Consider the following 16,260-nt stretch of genomic DNA (forward strand, 5'->3'; position numbering starts at 1 on the left):
CTCATCAACTGCTATGTATGGACCAGAATCACATGCATCTTATAAATACAGATGTCAGATTCAAAATACATCTCTACTGGATCCTAGCTTCTCGTCATTTCTGATTTTCCTGCTTGCACTTGCAAATTCAAAGTGCAATACTTTAAGAATTTTTTTTATTGAATTAACAATTCACATGCACTTTATTGAATGCCCTTGTAGAAAAGTGTTTGAGGATAAACGGCTAATACAGGACGCAGCTCCAGGGGCAGGTTGAGGCATGGAAGGTGGAGTGCGTGGGAGACACGTGGTAGGCAGAGCTCCTGGCCTGGAGGCTGCCTCCTGTTCTATCCATAGACTTGGAAGATCAGCACTGGGATGATGATGAGCAGAACGGTCCTGAGGATGCACAGAACCGGGGCCCAGACGTTCAGGCACTTGGCGGTGGAGGCATAGGCCTGGGCCCCGGTCAGGTTACCAACCATCTTCCTGTCCCTTGACCACTTGATGGAGTAGGTGAATGCAATGAAGCCCAGGCAGCAGCAGTTCACTAAGAGGGTGTTGAGCAGGGACCAGACAACATGGTCGGGCAAGGAGGTGTCACTGTGGATGTGGAGCATGGGGGACCTCGGTGGAGTGGGGTTGTGGGATGCCCCCAGCACAGCCACCTCATGCTCCTCCTCGAGCATCTCATGGTTTGGGGTGCAGCCGGTGTTGGCGGGAGTGAAGAAGGTGTGGGCAGTGTGGTTCACGGACACTTGAAGAAATTTTTGAAATTGTTAATGGCTTATAATTTTGTTGATGAAAACACAGTAAGAAAGCTGTAGGCTGGGTCAGGCATGGAGGCTCACATCTGTAATTCCAGAACTTTGGGAGGCCAAGGAGATTACTTGAGCCCAGGGGTTCGAGACCAGCCTGGACAACACAGTGAGACCCCATTTATGCAAATAATTTTTAAAAATTGACTGGCCATGATGGCGTGCACCTATAGCCCAAGTTACCCAAGAGACTGAAGCAGGAGGATGACCTGGGCCCAGGAAGTCCAGGCTGTGGCAAGCTGTGATCATGCCACCACAATCCAGCCGGGGTGACCGAGTAAGATCTTGCCTCAAAAAGAAGAAGAAAGAAAACTGTAGGGTGACACTACAGTGATGGTGATCTTATTTTTCCATCATTCTCCTGGGCAATTCCATTATCTTCATTCCCTTTTATTATTATTTTAGTCTTTTTAGCATAGCTTAGGATAGGTGATGATGAAATAATTTCTAGGCTGAGGAAATGGCAAAATTTTTCAAGAGATAGGGAAAATAAAATCATGCAATCCCATAATCTTAGATTTAAGAAGGCGTTCAGTGGGCCCATGTGGTAATTGCAAGACAAAGTAATATTTGTCTGTTTAAAAATAATATACAGGCCAGGCACAGTGGTTCATGCCTGTAATGCCAGCACTTTGGGAGGCCAAGGCAGGCGGATCACAAGATCAGGAGTTTGAGACCAGCCTGGCCAACATGGTGAAACCCCATCTCTACTAAAAATACAAAAATTAGCCAGGCATGATGGTGGGCGCCTGTAATCCTAGCTACTCAGGAGGCTGAGGCAGGAGAATCGCTTGAACCTGGGAGGCAGATGTTGCAGTGAGCTGAGATCATGCCACTGCACTCCAGCCTGGGAGACAGAGCAAGACTCCGTCTCTAAATAAATAGATAAATAAATAAAACATACAATTTCTCTTTTTTTCTTTGAAAGATCTCTAAGGAAGAATAAAAACCATGAAATGTCAACTCTTACAAACAGTTGCTCAAAAAAGAAAGTAAACTAGAATCCTGATTCCATCCTGAGAATAGGATGCATTAAGCAAAAGCTCCACTCTCAAATAAGAGCTTTAGTGCGGTGGTATAAGGCTAAGTCTTGAATTCTGAACCTTGAAGTAAAATGTATTAGGAGAATGTGCATGGGAATGTTGGTGCCCTATTCGTTGGGGTAAGGTAAGCTGCTGTAATATAAGAAGACCCTCAAATGCAGTGCCTTTAAGGGCAAAAAAAAACAAGCATATTCCTTCTCTCATTCATATCCAAAGTGAATGTTGACAGTTGGCAGGTATCTCGACTCCATGTGGAGATTCAGGGATTCAGGTTTCTTCCATCTGGTGTCTCTGACATCCCTTGGGAATGTGTTATCACCCTCGCAGTTGAGGTCTCAGCTGGAGAGAGTGGACAGAGTGCACAGAGAAGACCCAGCCACTTTCTCAAGACTTAGCCCAAAGAGATGTGCATCACATTCTATTAGTAAGAACAAGATCACGTGATCACTCCCAACCCCAAGGGAGACTGGGACTTGTGGTCCAGCTGTATGCCCATGAAGGGGAGGAGAAAGAACTTTGGTGTACAGCAAGCAGTCTCTGCCACAGAAAAAGACATAATCCTTTGATCATGACAGACAAGTCCATTTCAGCTCCTAAAGACAGGAAATAATTGGACTGCTTTACAAAGCAGTAACTCTGGCCAGGCACGGAGGCTCACGCCTGAAGTCCCTTTTGGGAGGCTGACGCAGGCAGATCACTTGAGATCAGGAGTTCGAGACCAGCCTGGACAACATGGTAAAACCACATCTCTATAAAAATACGAAAAAAATTAGCCAGATGTGGTGGTATATGCCTGTAATCCCAGCTATTTGGGAGACTGAGACATGAGAATTGCTTGAAACCGGGAGGCAGAGGTTGCAGTGAGCGGAGATCACACCGCTGCACTCCAACCTGGGGGACAGAGCAAGACTCTGTCTCAAAAAAATTAAATAAATAAATAAATAGATAGCAGTAATTCTTAGTGGGTCAAAGTTGAGAATCAAAATCACCGTGGAAGCTCTTTCTCATTTAGTTTTGCTGAATCAGATGCTCTGAGAGATGATCCAGGCAAATACATTTTGTTTTTGATATGGAGTCTTGCTCTGTTGCCCAGGCTGGAGTGCCGAAGTACTATCTCAGCTCACTGCAACTTTTGCCTCCTGGGTTCAAACAATTCTCCTGCCTCAGCCTCCGGAATAGCTAGGATTATAGGCACCCGCCACCACCCCCAGCTAATTCTTCTGTATTTTTAAGTAGAGATGGGGTTTCACCATGTTGGCCAGGCTGGTTTCAAACTCCTGACCTCAGGTGATTCGCCTGTCTCAGCCTCCCAAAGTGCTAGGATTACAAGGCATGAGCCACCGGGCCCGGCTGACAAATGTTTTGAATAAATCCTCCAGGCACTTCCTCTATGGTTAAGATCATCTGTTCATTAGAGTAAGAGAGGTGAATCCAGTGTCTAAGGCATCCCTTTCTGTAGTTAGAGGCCTTATGTGGGGATTTGTCTGGCTGCAGTTTGTGTCCTCATGGGCTTCCTGAGACTGTATCATATCCCGGCCTGGGATCCCCTCCCCAAGCCCAAATCTGGCCCTTAGCAGGCCCTGAGTGATTACTGAATGTATTATTTTTATTATCACAACCGAAAGAGCGGGGAAGTCTTCTGAAATGCCATTAAACTCACAGAAACTCTCTACGTCCTTTGACTCAATCTGGTCTCAAAAATAAGCATAAATAAACCAACTCAGAGAAAAGACATTTCAAAAGTGTCCCCTCCCCACAAAGCGAAACCATCACTGTGAGGCCAGAGACTCCTGAATGAGCTGAATGAAGCGAAACTGTAGCATCACTCTGCAACAGCTGTGCACGGCAGCTGACCTCCACCCTGTCCCCAGTGGGTGGGACTCTCTGGAGCAGAGCTCCCCCAGCTTAATGGTAAAATTGCAGATCCTGCAGTTTTACCTTCAAGGGCTCCGAGATGCTGCACTTCTAACAAACTCCCAGACGTGGCCAGTGTCTCTGGTCCATAGACCAGGCTTTGAGTGCTGAAGTTCTAGAAGGCAAATGAACAGGTTAAGACATCTTGCTCTAAGACGTCTTAGAGCAAATGCAGAGACTCCTACCTGATGCCTGAATCCATAGTTTACTCCTTCCCGTTGGGTCCTCTTTCCTCCCTATTTCCAGCCTCTTGTCTTTGGAGACTGGACAGATTTCTGTTCCAAACTTGAGGATCTCACAGCACCCAAACATGTGATGTAAGGGGAAAGGTGAAACCCGGAGCCTGGAGTCCTTTTCTCTACAGAGAATTATCTGCAAACATTCTCTGGATGGAACAGAGACCTAATGAAGTCTTTTCGCAATGACCCCAAAGCCAAGAACCTCAGAACAGGCAGAAGGAGGTTGTTCTCTCCAGCATGAAGAAAAGAACAATGGTGGATTTCCCAGGTCCTGTTCATTTGTGACATTTAACAGATTTTATATCTGGACCATGTATCCCCAAGTTCAAGCCGAATGCACTGAATCTCTCAGCTGGGAAGAACTTTGGTGTCCTGGTTCAAGGATCTGTTTTCCTGATTGAGACAGACAGGCAAAAAATAACCTGCCTAAGGCCACAAAGTTGATACTATTTCCATGTTTCTGGGCTTCTAGCCTAGGCCTAGAGGTTTTCCCAAGAAGTCACGTCGCCTACCAGACTTGTAGCAATGGAGGACAAGCTGCATGCCCGGCCATCTCCCTGCCTGGCAGCCGAGCAGAAGGGACTATTGGCCACCAGCCATGCTGGGTCCCCTGACTTGACCCCCAAGCTGCTTGCCTTGCAGAATGCCCTGTTTAATGCTTTATTCCTCCCAGTGTTTCATTATTGATTCAGCCCCTCGCTGCTGGGTCTGACAAGTAAGCTGTGAGCGTTTTTCTGATGTCAACTTCATCAAAAATGCAGGAGTTGGGGTTTTACTCGTCTGCGCGCTACCTAGACGGTTTAAGTTGATGATTAGCGGTTTCTGCGAGCCAAAGAGGGCGCTGGCAGCCCACAGGCTGGCTTCTGGCTTCTCTGAAGCGACGCTGGGTCCCCAAAGCTCTGGGGAACCCAGCAGCCTCCATCTCGTTAAGGTGGGGATGAGGTCTGGGATAAGGTGATTGGCTGAGATGCAGAGTTAGGAGGTTGGGAGTGGTTTTTTCAAACAATTACCAGCCAAGTTCAAAAGCAAATTAAGCAATGGATTATTATGGTGTCATTAGATATTACAGATGCAAATCTAATGAGATGGAAAAATGTTTATTCTTTCATCTATTTAAAATATTTATTGAGCACCTATTACGTGCTAAGAACTAGATTAATAGAGGTTAATGAGGTATGCAAGGTTCTAATTCTCATGAAGCTGAAATTCCATTTAAGAGAGAAAAATCAGGCTATAAAGTAGAAATAATAGTAACAGTAAAAGTTTATTGAGTACTCACTATGGGCTAGGCAATATTCTAAGTACTTCACATAGAGAATCCTTCTATTTTCAAGGTATATTTTTAAAGCCTGTTTGTCTATCTGCTCACAGAAAAAAGACAGGAAGAAGAAAACATTAAAGGACATTATCCTCAGATTGTAAGTTTATGCAGGACTTTCATTTTCTTCTTTTTGCTAACCTGAGTTCTCTAAATTTCCTTGGAGGAAACATGTGTTCATGTGTCGCAACCTTAAGGAAATCAGTCATGAGAACTTGAAGAAAAAATTCAATTAAAAAACTTAATTAACTAATTAATTAATTAAAAAAAGAAACTGGAAAGCCTCAAAATGCTCCTCATTTGCTGCCTGATGTCTCCAGGTTCTCCAAGTACATGAGGCGAGGTGCTGGCCTGCTCCAGCCACTCTGCGTTCTGTCCCAGCTCGGAAATTCACCACCTCTTCCTCCCTGGAGGACGGAGCTGCTGGAGAACCCTGATACTGTGGCCCAGCGCCATTTGGCCTGTGGTCAGGGCTCGGGGAGGGCTGAGGCATCTGAAGATTGAGCCTGTGGAAAGGAACCTTTGATGCAATGTCCCCAGACGGGCATTGGGAGCCACACTCCCTCCTGGAGGTGTGCAGGTGCCTGGATTCAGCCTTTCCTACTAATGAAACTCCACCCGGATCCTGAGAGCAGGGGCTGCTGGCCAGCCCCACTGGACCTGCCCTGGCCAGGGAAATGGAGGACAACCGCTATGCTACTGTCTGAAAATCCCAATGCCCCTGAAAGCCCTGCTGGTCTGCTCTATGGCTCTGGGGTACCCGAAGAGGGAAGGGGGTGGGGGATGGCTGCCCCAGAGTCACGATGGTAACCCTGACGATGATGCTACACTTAGGGAACTCCAACTCTGAGTTCCTGACACCAGGGGAGGCTTGATGCCAAACACTTGCCATTTCTTCATTCATTCAATCCTCAGTGTTATCATTATCATCACCCTTTTACCTGTAAGGAAATGGAGACCCAGAGAAGTCAGCCACTTGCCCAAAGTCACACAGCCAGGGCGGATCGCCTGAGGTCAGGAGTTTGAGACCAGCCTGGCCAACATGGTAAAACCCCGTCTCTACTAAAACTACAAAAATTAGCCAGGTGTGGTGGTGCACACCTGTAATCCCAGCTACTCGGAGGCCGAGCCGGAGAATGTTAATGGTTCTAGTTGTCGCAGGCACAGCAAGGCTGCATGCAGCAGCAGAGGCCTCTTCGCCTCCTTGTTTAGCCCAGGGACGGCTCCTGGGGAAGCAAGCAGGTCCCTTCTCCCCAGGACTCTACAGTTGACTTGGGAAGTGAACAAAGACACAGCTGCCTCAGTTACATAACTGCTTCCTCCTCCACAAACCAGTGAGAACCAGTCCCTGGAGCCCCTTCCAGCCCTAATGCACCTTCAGTCCTGCACAAGATTAGCATGAGGTGAAACACTAAAGAATGTGGCTCAAGTGCTGTTTTATCAAAAAAGTTCCTAAGCCTGGGCTGCCCACAGACCTTTTCCTGTACAGACATCACCGGGGGCCCAAAATCCCTCCCAGGACAGGAGGAGATCCTTAGGAGGTGCCAGATCCTGGTGTCCCAGCGTGCAAGAAGCCTGTGTGTTTTTGTTCTCCATCCATCCTGCACTGACCCTACACTTGAAGGCCAATGGCTTCCCCATGTCCATCATAGACTTCCAGAGCTCCTGCCTGACTCCAGCTGGACTAAATCCATTGTCAAGGTCTCCAAGCCCCCAAGACCTGCATAAAAGACAGATTTGTTACAATTGGAAGGGACCCTACCAACATCCCACTGTGATCTATTTACTTTACAGATGACCAAACTGAGGCCCAGAGAAGTTAAGTGACTTGGCCAAGACCACACAGCGAGTGAATGACGTCACTGGAATTAGAACCCATATCTCTTGGCACCTAATTCAATACAGCTTCTGTCACTGACCTGCCTCCTGAGCACCCAATAAATGGTAATTGTGTATTGCTTGATAAATGATGACTCCAGGCTTTGGGTCTTGGTGTGTTGGCCTTGACCGTGGATCCGAGAGGTCTTACACAGGCCACAGAGGGATTCCTGGGTGGTAGCATTGCACAAAGCAGAAGGGAAACTTCTGGAGGGAGGCCATACCTCTTACCTCCACCCTCAGGATAGAGCGACATGCTCGATGCATTCCAATCCAGGATCCAGTTCTTGCCTGGAAATCTTAGGCTGTCATTTCCTGTGTGAGCCCTCAGTTCATCTGCAAAATGAAGAGGAAAATTCTTTATGGGCTCGTTGAGAGGTGATAGAGTTTGGATATCTGTCCCCTCCAATCTCATGTTGAAATTTGATCCCCCAAGATGGATATGGGGTTTAGTGGGAGGGCTTTGGGTCATGGGGATGGATCCCTCATGAGTGGCTTCGTGCCATCCTGCAGAAACGAGTGAATGTTTGCTCTACTAGTTCACAAGAAAATTGATTGTTGAAAAGAGCCTGGCACCTTCCTCCCCTTTCTCTTTTGCTCCCTTCTTCTCTCATTATGGGACACTCCAGCTCCCCGTCCCCTTCTGCCATGATTAGAAGCTCCTGAAGTCCTCACCAAAAGCAAACCCTGGTGCCATGCTTCTTGTACAGCCTGCAGAACTGTGAGCCAAATAAACCTCTTTTCTTTGTAAATTACCCAGTCTCCGGTATTCCTTGATGGCAGCCCAAATGGACTAAGACAGGAGGAATCGGTGAAATACGGTGTAAAATGCAGAGCGCAGCACCAGGCTCAAGCCATACTCAGAACAAGTGGGGCCAACATCCTCTTTGTCCCAACGTAGTCAGGTTTGTGTGAGAAGATGAAAAATCAGATCAAAAGTCATCAATCCTAAGACAACATTGATCATAAAACACAGCATGAATTTATGTACCACTCAGCATGGAAAACTCTGCAAAATAAACCAGGATTCAACGCTTTCTCATCACTTAGAATTTCGATTACATCCTTAGAGAAAGCTTTTTCAACTTAGACGTGGGTTTTCATCTATCACTCTTGCCTATACATAAAATGAAACAATAAAGCACCTAAATTTGTTACCATCTCCCGAAAGCTGCATCACAGTCACAGCCAGGCCCTTCTGAATTCCTTTCAACTTAGTCATTGGAGTCCATGTTTTCCCAGGTAATATTGCCGTCTTACCTTCAAGCGCTCTGGTGACATGGCAGTTTGTAAACGATTCCACGAAGGAAGCAGAGGCGAGGAGTGCTGGGCTCTCAGCCCGGCTTTGTCATCGTGCGGTGCTGGCTCACTTTTGTGGGGTTTTGTTTGTTTATTTGGGGGGTTTGTTTTCTGTTTTTTTGTTGTTGTTGTTGTTTAATAATAGAGATGGGATCTCATCAAGTTGCCCAAGCTGGTCTTTAACCCCGGGGCTTAAACAATCCATTGGCTCACTTGTGACTCCTATGTGGGCAACGCTGCTAAACACGTCAGTCACCATTTCCCCACATCCCTCCCATGACCATTTGTTCCTAATTCCCCCTCGGATTTTCTACCAAGCCACTCCCTCCAATTCTGCAAGTGTTGATACGAAAGTTTTTCTGTGTTTGCCCAGGCAACAGCAACTGTAAGTCCCCACTAATCAATTGTAAGACATGTGCAAACTCCAGAGGTGGAAATATGTGGAAATATTTGCTTTAGAGAATGACTGATTTTGATCATAACGTTCATCAAGGCCCCGTTAGGAGCCACGCCCCATGCAAATTTCGTTTGTTTGAGTTTATCATCATTATCATTCCTTGATAGAAGACACGGAAGCTCAGAGAGGTAAAGCAATTTGTCCAACGTCACACAGCTAGTAAGGGACAAAGCTAGGATTGGAGCGAAGGTTTCTGTGGCCTTGTCACCATAGAAGAGATGGATCCTCTGCCAGGTGTTTCTCCAACCTGACTTCTGAGTCCAAGGGGTTCCTGCAAAATTAAATCAGCCCTGACCTTGGGAAGCCCTTCCCATCTTTGATCTCCTTATTTTAGAGAGGAATAACAATAATTCCCTGTGCCAGGTGTTATCCTAGCCCTCTATGTGCCCCAGCATACATAATGCTCCCAAGTGCCTGATGGAGTGATTTCTATCCTTAGCCCCATTTCACAGATTAAGAAACTGAGGAGCTATGGAGAGGAATAACAGGCACACAGCTAAAAAAGGGAAGGACTGGGATTCAAACACGGGCAGTTTGGCTCCAGACCTCCCTCTCCGAGCCCACCCCACCCACCATGTCCCCAGACTGGTACAGGAAACCGTCTGCAACCCCAAGCCCCCTCCCCAGCTCCTCCTCATCCCTGCTGCCCTGAATCCTGTTGACTTTGGTGGTAGCCAGGCCCTGCTCCTGCTGGGCTGTCAGGCTCAAGGCAGATGGATGGCCTTCCCTGGCTAGGTCTGGCTTCACAGCTTCTTCACACTGGACCCAAACACAACACAATCTAGCCGCCCTGGCTGCTCTTCAGAAAAATACGCAAGGCGGGTGTGGAAAGAAATCTAATTAGAATTCCTCGGAGGCCCAGCTCTTCCTCTTATTAAATTAGCCCCCTTTGAAGTGGAACTCGGCTCTTTATAATAATTTGAATGCTGAGGAATTGTCTTATATGTTCCTGTCTGAGAAAAATTGCCTTCACAACTGCATTTATGCATGTCCTGGTCTCGCTCCACGGGGACAAAAGGCAGCTGTTGATGCCAAGTGGTTCCTGCTTTGGAGAAGAGCTTGGGGAGGGTCTGGGGATCTGCTCCCCTGTGGGCTGGAGCTGCTGAGATGCAAGTGGTGGAAGCCACACACACATGAGGGGGACAGGCTGCTTAGGTTTCCACCACATCCCAGCCATAGGCCCACATCAGAAAGCCATACCAGGACGTTGAGGCTAGTGCAGAACTTTAGAAAGCCCAAGCCAAAGTCTTCACGTGGACTGAGTGACCCGGAAAAAGAGATGCTCAAATACACACCTCCTGGCCCGCATCATCAGCATTTCCTAGCTCCAGATGCCAGAGTCCTACCCCAGAGATTCTGACTCTTCAGGCCAGTGGAGAGGTACTAGAATCTGTGTGTGTGTGTGTGTGTGTGTGTGTGTGTGTGTGTGTGTGTGTGTTTGAGACAGAGTTTCACTCTTGTTGCCCAGGCTGGAGTGCAATGGCACGATCTTGACTCGCTACAACCTCTGCCTCCCAGGTTCAAGCAATTCTCCTGCCTCAGCCTCCCGAGTAGCTGGAATTATAGGCATGCATCACCATGCCCGGCTACTTTTTGTATTTTTTAGTAGAGATGGGGTTTCTCCATGTTAGTCAGGCTGGTCTCGAACTCCTGACCTCAGGTGATCCACTCTCCTCGGCCTCCCAAAGTGCTGGGATTACAGGCATGAGACTGTATCATGAGCCACCCAGCAGAATCTGTGTTTTTTAAGGTCCCCAGCATAATTCTGAGAGGCAGCCAGGTTTGGGCCCCACTGGCTTGGGGTGATGAGGGACCTGCTGCGGTGCCTTCGCTCTGATGCCCATCCACTGCTCCTGAATCTCCAGAAAAGCATTTGCTACTGTTATAGAAGGGGATTCAAGGACCTGTGGGCCAGCAAAATGCTGCAGGGGCTGTCTGGTGGCTGATTCTCGTTGTTGACCTGGGAACCGTCCCCCAGAGTCCCTGGGAACTCCTGTCCCATACTGGCCTGCTTCCAGACACCTCTGGTTCAGTGATGATATTTGTGTGCCCTTTATTGAGGACATAAGCATGAGGTAATATTTGCCCTGAAAATCTTAAAAGAAATGTGGTTTTTGGGATTCTGACATCTGCCCATCTTTTTTGACCTAGTTCAAGTCTCATCTCCTATTTAAAAAAAAAAAAAGGCTAGGCACGGTAGCGCACACCTATGACCCCAGCACTTTGGGAGGTCGAGGCGGGTGGATCACTTGAGGTTAGGAGTTTGAGACCAGCCTGGCCAACATGGTGAAACCCTGTCTCTATTAAAAATATAAAAATTAGCCAGGTGTGGTGGCCGGTGTCTGTAATCCCAGCTACTTGGGAGGCTGAGGCAGGAGAATCACCTGAACCCAGGAGGCAGAGGGTACAGCGAGCCAAGATCATACCACTGTACTCCAGCATGGGTGACAGAGGGTGACTCCGTCTCAAAAAAGAAAACTCTTTGCGAAATACCTCAGCCCCACACCTGCTTTTCTGAGCCCTACAACGCCTATTCTCCATATTTGACCCCAGGCCACCACCTGACCAGGTCCCTGGCTCCCTGGGGCTTCCCACTCTCCCTAATCCCTACACATTATTGGTGCTCTGGGGATTCGAAGCCAGCAGTTTAGTTTTATTACATGTGCTATCTATAGGAAATGGAGCCCAAAAATGGATCTTCACAAAAGCCAGCCTGGGCCAGGGTCTCCATCGGGAGAGTTGATCTATTGTCCCTTAGGAGATCCACCTGGGGCACCGGAAGCTCAAGGACCAGGGCCCGTCATTCTCTCTGTACAGATGAGGAGGCTGAGCCCCAACCAAGGTCACACATGCCAGAGTCCCTACTCTTGTCCTCATCCTTCATCCACCCAGAAGGTGGCTTCTTGTTCTGAGTAAGCAGATTAAAGCAGGGGTGTTCTTACCTCCTGAGCAACTATTTCCCACCCAACAGGTCCTCTGAGAAGATTCCGCATGTGCCCCCCGCCCCACCCTCTTCCTGCAGAGGAAGGAGCTGTGGAGTCAGACCCAGCTCCAACCCCCTGGACTGGCCCCAGAGAGTGTGGCCTGGACAAGGCTCTGTGCAGTAGCAGATCAGAAGAAGGGGACACGATGTTCTTGAAAAGAATTGTGGTCAGAAAAATGACTGGGTCTCAAAGGCGCTTTGTGCTCAATAGAGCTTCACTCCAAGTCACACCCACTTCCCTTCCTGACCCAGGCGGGGACTCCACAGCTTGGGGTATAATGAGGTCCCAACAACAGTGTTTTCCAGTGACTCTTGATCCTGTACATCCCCTTTAATACAAGACCCTCAAAAGAAGAACAAATCCATATATCCAATTCCCGAAAATGTTTTCACCAATGATCATTAGTCTAAACCTAACATGGAATAAATCCAACCGTTGCACTAGTTTGCAAAGAATACCCCTGCTGGCTGGGTGTGGTGGCTCATGCCTATAATCCCAGCACTTTGGGAGCCCAAGACGGGAGGATCACCTGAGGTCAGGAGTTCGAGACCAGCCTGGCCAACATGGTGAAACCCCATCTCTACTAAAAGTATGAAAATTAGCTGGGTGTGGGGGCAGACACCTGTAATCCCAGCTACTCAGGAGGCTGAGGCAAAAGAATTGCTTGGACCAGGAGGTGGAGGTTTCAGTGAGCCAAGATCACGCCACTGCACTCCAGCCTGGGCAACAAGAGTGAAACTCCGCCTCAAAAAAAAAAAATAATACCCCTGCCGTGACATCCCAGATGATGTCAAAGGCTAGCAAACCCAACAGCTTGCACTAAAACAACCACAGGGTACAACCTTTCAGACTACTCTGCTTCCTTCTTCTGGTCTCTCATTCATACCCTTAATTAATATCTAACTACACCACTCTACTGTGAGACACACATGCTGCAAAACCAGAGACTCAAGACTTAGAAAGCATCTTCCGAAGTCTTCTGAATCTCTTCCATTGCCTTTAACTGTGAGGTTACCAAAGCACATTTGATCACTTGTGACCCCTTTATCCTTGCAGCAACCCTAGGGCAGATTTCACATGAGCTTGGCGTCACATAGGCCTGGGTTCTGGTCTTGGCTCTGCTACCCTGTGACTTTGGACAAGTCATATAATCTCTAAGCCTCAGTTTCTGTATCTGTAAAATGGGAATGATAATGCCAGCAGGTTTATTCTAAGGGTTTACTGAGATTGATATGTAAATGTCTTATCACAGTGCCTGGCAGAGAGTGAGTACAATGAATTCTAGACATTATTATCATTATTATCCATCATCGTCATCGTCAATCATCATCACCATCGTCATCTTCCGTTTTACACACGAGAAAACTGAGGCTCAGAGGGAAAGTGGTTTCCCAAGAGACACACCAAGTACATGAGGAGTCCCAGAGGCAAACATATCTCTCTCATTCTACCTGCTGGGCTTTCTTTATTCAGTGATGCAGAGTTGAGCCTTTAGAGTGAATTTGGGAACAAAGGCCCCTAACAAAGGCTCAGAAAAAAATCAAATAAGATAAAGTCACAAGAGGACACCACAAAGGAGCCAGGTGAAGAGGGAGCTCTCCAATGATTCCTGCCGTAGCTCCTTACTGACATAAAAACACAAAGGAAAAAAAAAGACTAGACGGGGAGCCCCAGCTTTGTGGATGGAGAAATAGCCGATGACCAGCACAAAGGACTAAGCCCCACGGCCACACGCCGTCAGCCCCAGAGACAAGAGGCTCCCAGATTCCTAGCCTCTGATCTCTGCCTTGGAACATTTTTGGGCCAAAATAAATGTGGGAACCCCATGGTGAAGTCTTGGAGCTGGAAAAAAATCCAAGATGTCGCCCAATGCAGCCCAGTCCTTTGTGGGCAAAACCACACCAAAACCGTTCCTGACAGATGCTAATTAAATGAATGGTTTTAAATTAAATAATAGGGAATAGGCGGAGCGAAGGGTGCCAAGGATCATTGAAACAGAAGTGCTGTCCAGGGAAAATAATGGTAAAGACCAGAATTCCTTACGCACACACAAAGGAAGAGTGACACAGGTCGGAACTTGTTTAGACCCCAGGAGCTGATGGTGGAGCAACAGCCACTTGTCCCCAGGCAGCCAGGCGAGAGCTTTGGCCTGGGCCCCTCTGATTTTCAGCCAAGCTGCTGGTGTCTTCCTCCCTTGAAGATTCACCAACAACAGGAGGAGAAGGAGGCCTCCCAGCCCTGCAGGGGCCATCTCTCCAGCTTCATCTCCACCCCTCCAGCCTCCCTCTCCTTAAGGCCAACACATCGTACTGCTTTCAGTTCTTAGAATGTGCCACGCTTGCCATCCAGGCCTTTACAACTGCAGTTCCCTTTGCCTGGAACGTCATTCCCTCAGCCACCTCTCACTCTCAATCCTCTTGCTAACTCCTACCCTTCCTGGGCGCCTTGGCTTAATCCTGGGAAGCCATTTGCCATCCCCTTCTGCAAAAAGGCACAGGCTCCTGCTGCCAGGGCCTGGGGAGCTCCCTATGTTCTACCCCAGCCCAGAGCATGTCAAAAAGAAGAGCTGGCCAGGCGTGGTGGCTCCCACCTGTAATCTCAGCATTTTGGGAGGCCAAAGCAGGTGGATCACCTGAAGTCGGGAGTTCCAGACCAGCCTGACCAACATGGTGAAACCCCATCTCTACTAAAAATACAAAATTAGCCGGGCATGTTGGCACATGCCTATAGTCCCAGCTACTCGGGAGGCTGAGGCAGGAGAATCGCCTGAACCCAGGAGGCAGAGATTGCAGTGAGCCGAGATAGGTGCCATTGCACTCCAGCCCGGGCAACAAGAGCAAAACTGCATTTCAAAAAAAAAAGAAGAAGAAGAGATGAATGCTAATTTCCCGTAGTGTGGTCCACCACTTAATTTTTGTTTTCACTTCAATTTTTGAGGCAGAAGATAATGAGCAGTGGGTATCTAATGTGCCCATAAAAATCTTTTTTTTTTTTTTTTTTGAGACAAGATCTAGCTCCATTACCCAGGTCTAGCTCTGTCTGCCCAATGGTGTGATCACAGCTCACTGCAGCCTCAGCCTCAACTGCCTGGACTTAAAAGACTCTCCCACCTCAGCCTCCTGAGAAGCTAGGACCAGAGCCATGTACCCATGCCAAGCTAATTTTTAATTTTTTTGTAGAAACGAGGTCTCACTATGTTGCCCAGGCTAGTCTTGACCTTCTGGGCTCAAGCCTTACTCCCAGCTCAGCCTCCCAGAGTGTTGGGATTACAGGCATGAGCCACTGCGCCTGATCAAGATCTTTAAATAGTCATAAAACAGACATGTATTATGTGCATCTCATGTGCTGTGCGCTGTGCCGAGTGCCTATGCTCTCCATCTCAGTTCAACTCACACCACCCCATTGGCAGGCGGCTGCCATCATTATCCCTTTCTCATAGGTGGGGAGATGAAGATCAGAGAGATTGAGTAACTTGCCCAAAATCACAAGTCTTGACTTGACTGCAGGCCTGGCTGATCCCAGAGCCCAGATCACCAGCCTCTCCCCTGGTGCCTCTCCCCTGAAACCACCCCAGAAACCCCCTCGTGTGTAACTGTAAACCCTGCCTGCGGCAGTCAGCCCATTTCCTCTTCTTTCGTCTTAAGCCCAGATGGGGTCTGAGTGACGCTTATCTCATCCTGTCATATAGCTGGAGCCCCCAGAGCCCTGGGAATGTGGAACTCCCCATGGACAGAGGGCAGGAGGAAGTGATCACGGCCCAAAGAGGGGCTTGGTCCCCTGGGTCCGAAGGTGCTGTCTGGCCCTGGCTGCCACAAAGCAGAAGTCACAGGGACAGGGAAAGAAACCCTGGCCTGGGCCCTTCCGATTTTCAGCCAAGCTGCTGGTGTCTTCCTCCCCTGAAGGTTCACCAACGACAGGAGGAGGAGGAGGCCTCCCAGCCCTGCAGGGGCCATCTCTCCAGCTTCATATCCTCCCTCCAGCCTCCCTCTCCTCTAAGGCCAATGCATAGTACTGCTTTCAGTTCTTGGAATGCGCCACACTTTTTCGATGGCAGGCAGACTGTCATCACAGGTGGTGTGTCCTCCTATCCAAGGACAAGCGGAACTAGTCAAGGCTGCCTTCTCCATGCTGTCTCTCCTGATTCCACATTTGTGACTTCACATTGCCAGCGCCCTCTGCTGGCACGTGTGCTGGGACTCTGCCCTTACCTAACCTTCCAATTGCTCCATTGCCTTCTCTGTTAAAACAGGGATGTTAACAGCACCTGTTTCACAGGGTTATAGGAAGGAGCATGTATACACACACACACACACTCATTTATCAATATAGAT

The 16,260-nt window shown here is 48.3% G+C and overlaps 1 pseudogene across 1 annotated transcript; it reads right to left on the bottom strand.

The window, feature by feature from the left end:
- Positions 1 to 251: 251 nt before the first annotated feature.
- Positions 252 to 7,445, bottom strand: LOC116566628 (annotated as a pseudogene). Its single transcript, XR_004275936.1, has 2 exons — positions 7,421 to 7,445; positions 252 to 736 (listed from the first exon to the last, which is right to left on the bottom strand). The product of XR_004275936.1 is annotated as an interferon-induced transmembrane protein 3 pseudogene (transcript).
- Between the last annotated feature and the right edge of the window lie 8,815 nt (positions 7,446 to 16,260).

This window comes from Sapajus apella, unplaced genomic scaffold (assembly GCF_009761245.1).
Source record: "Sapajus apella isolate SASKATOON/1434 unplaced genomic scaffold, GSC_monkey_1.0 scaffold43, whole genome shotgun sequence".
In the NCBI taxonomy this organism is placed as follows: Eukaryota; Metazoa; Chordata; class Mammalia; order Primates; family Cebidae; genus Sapajus; species Sapajus apella.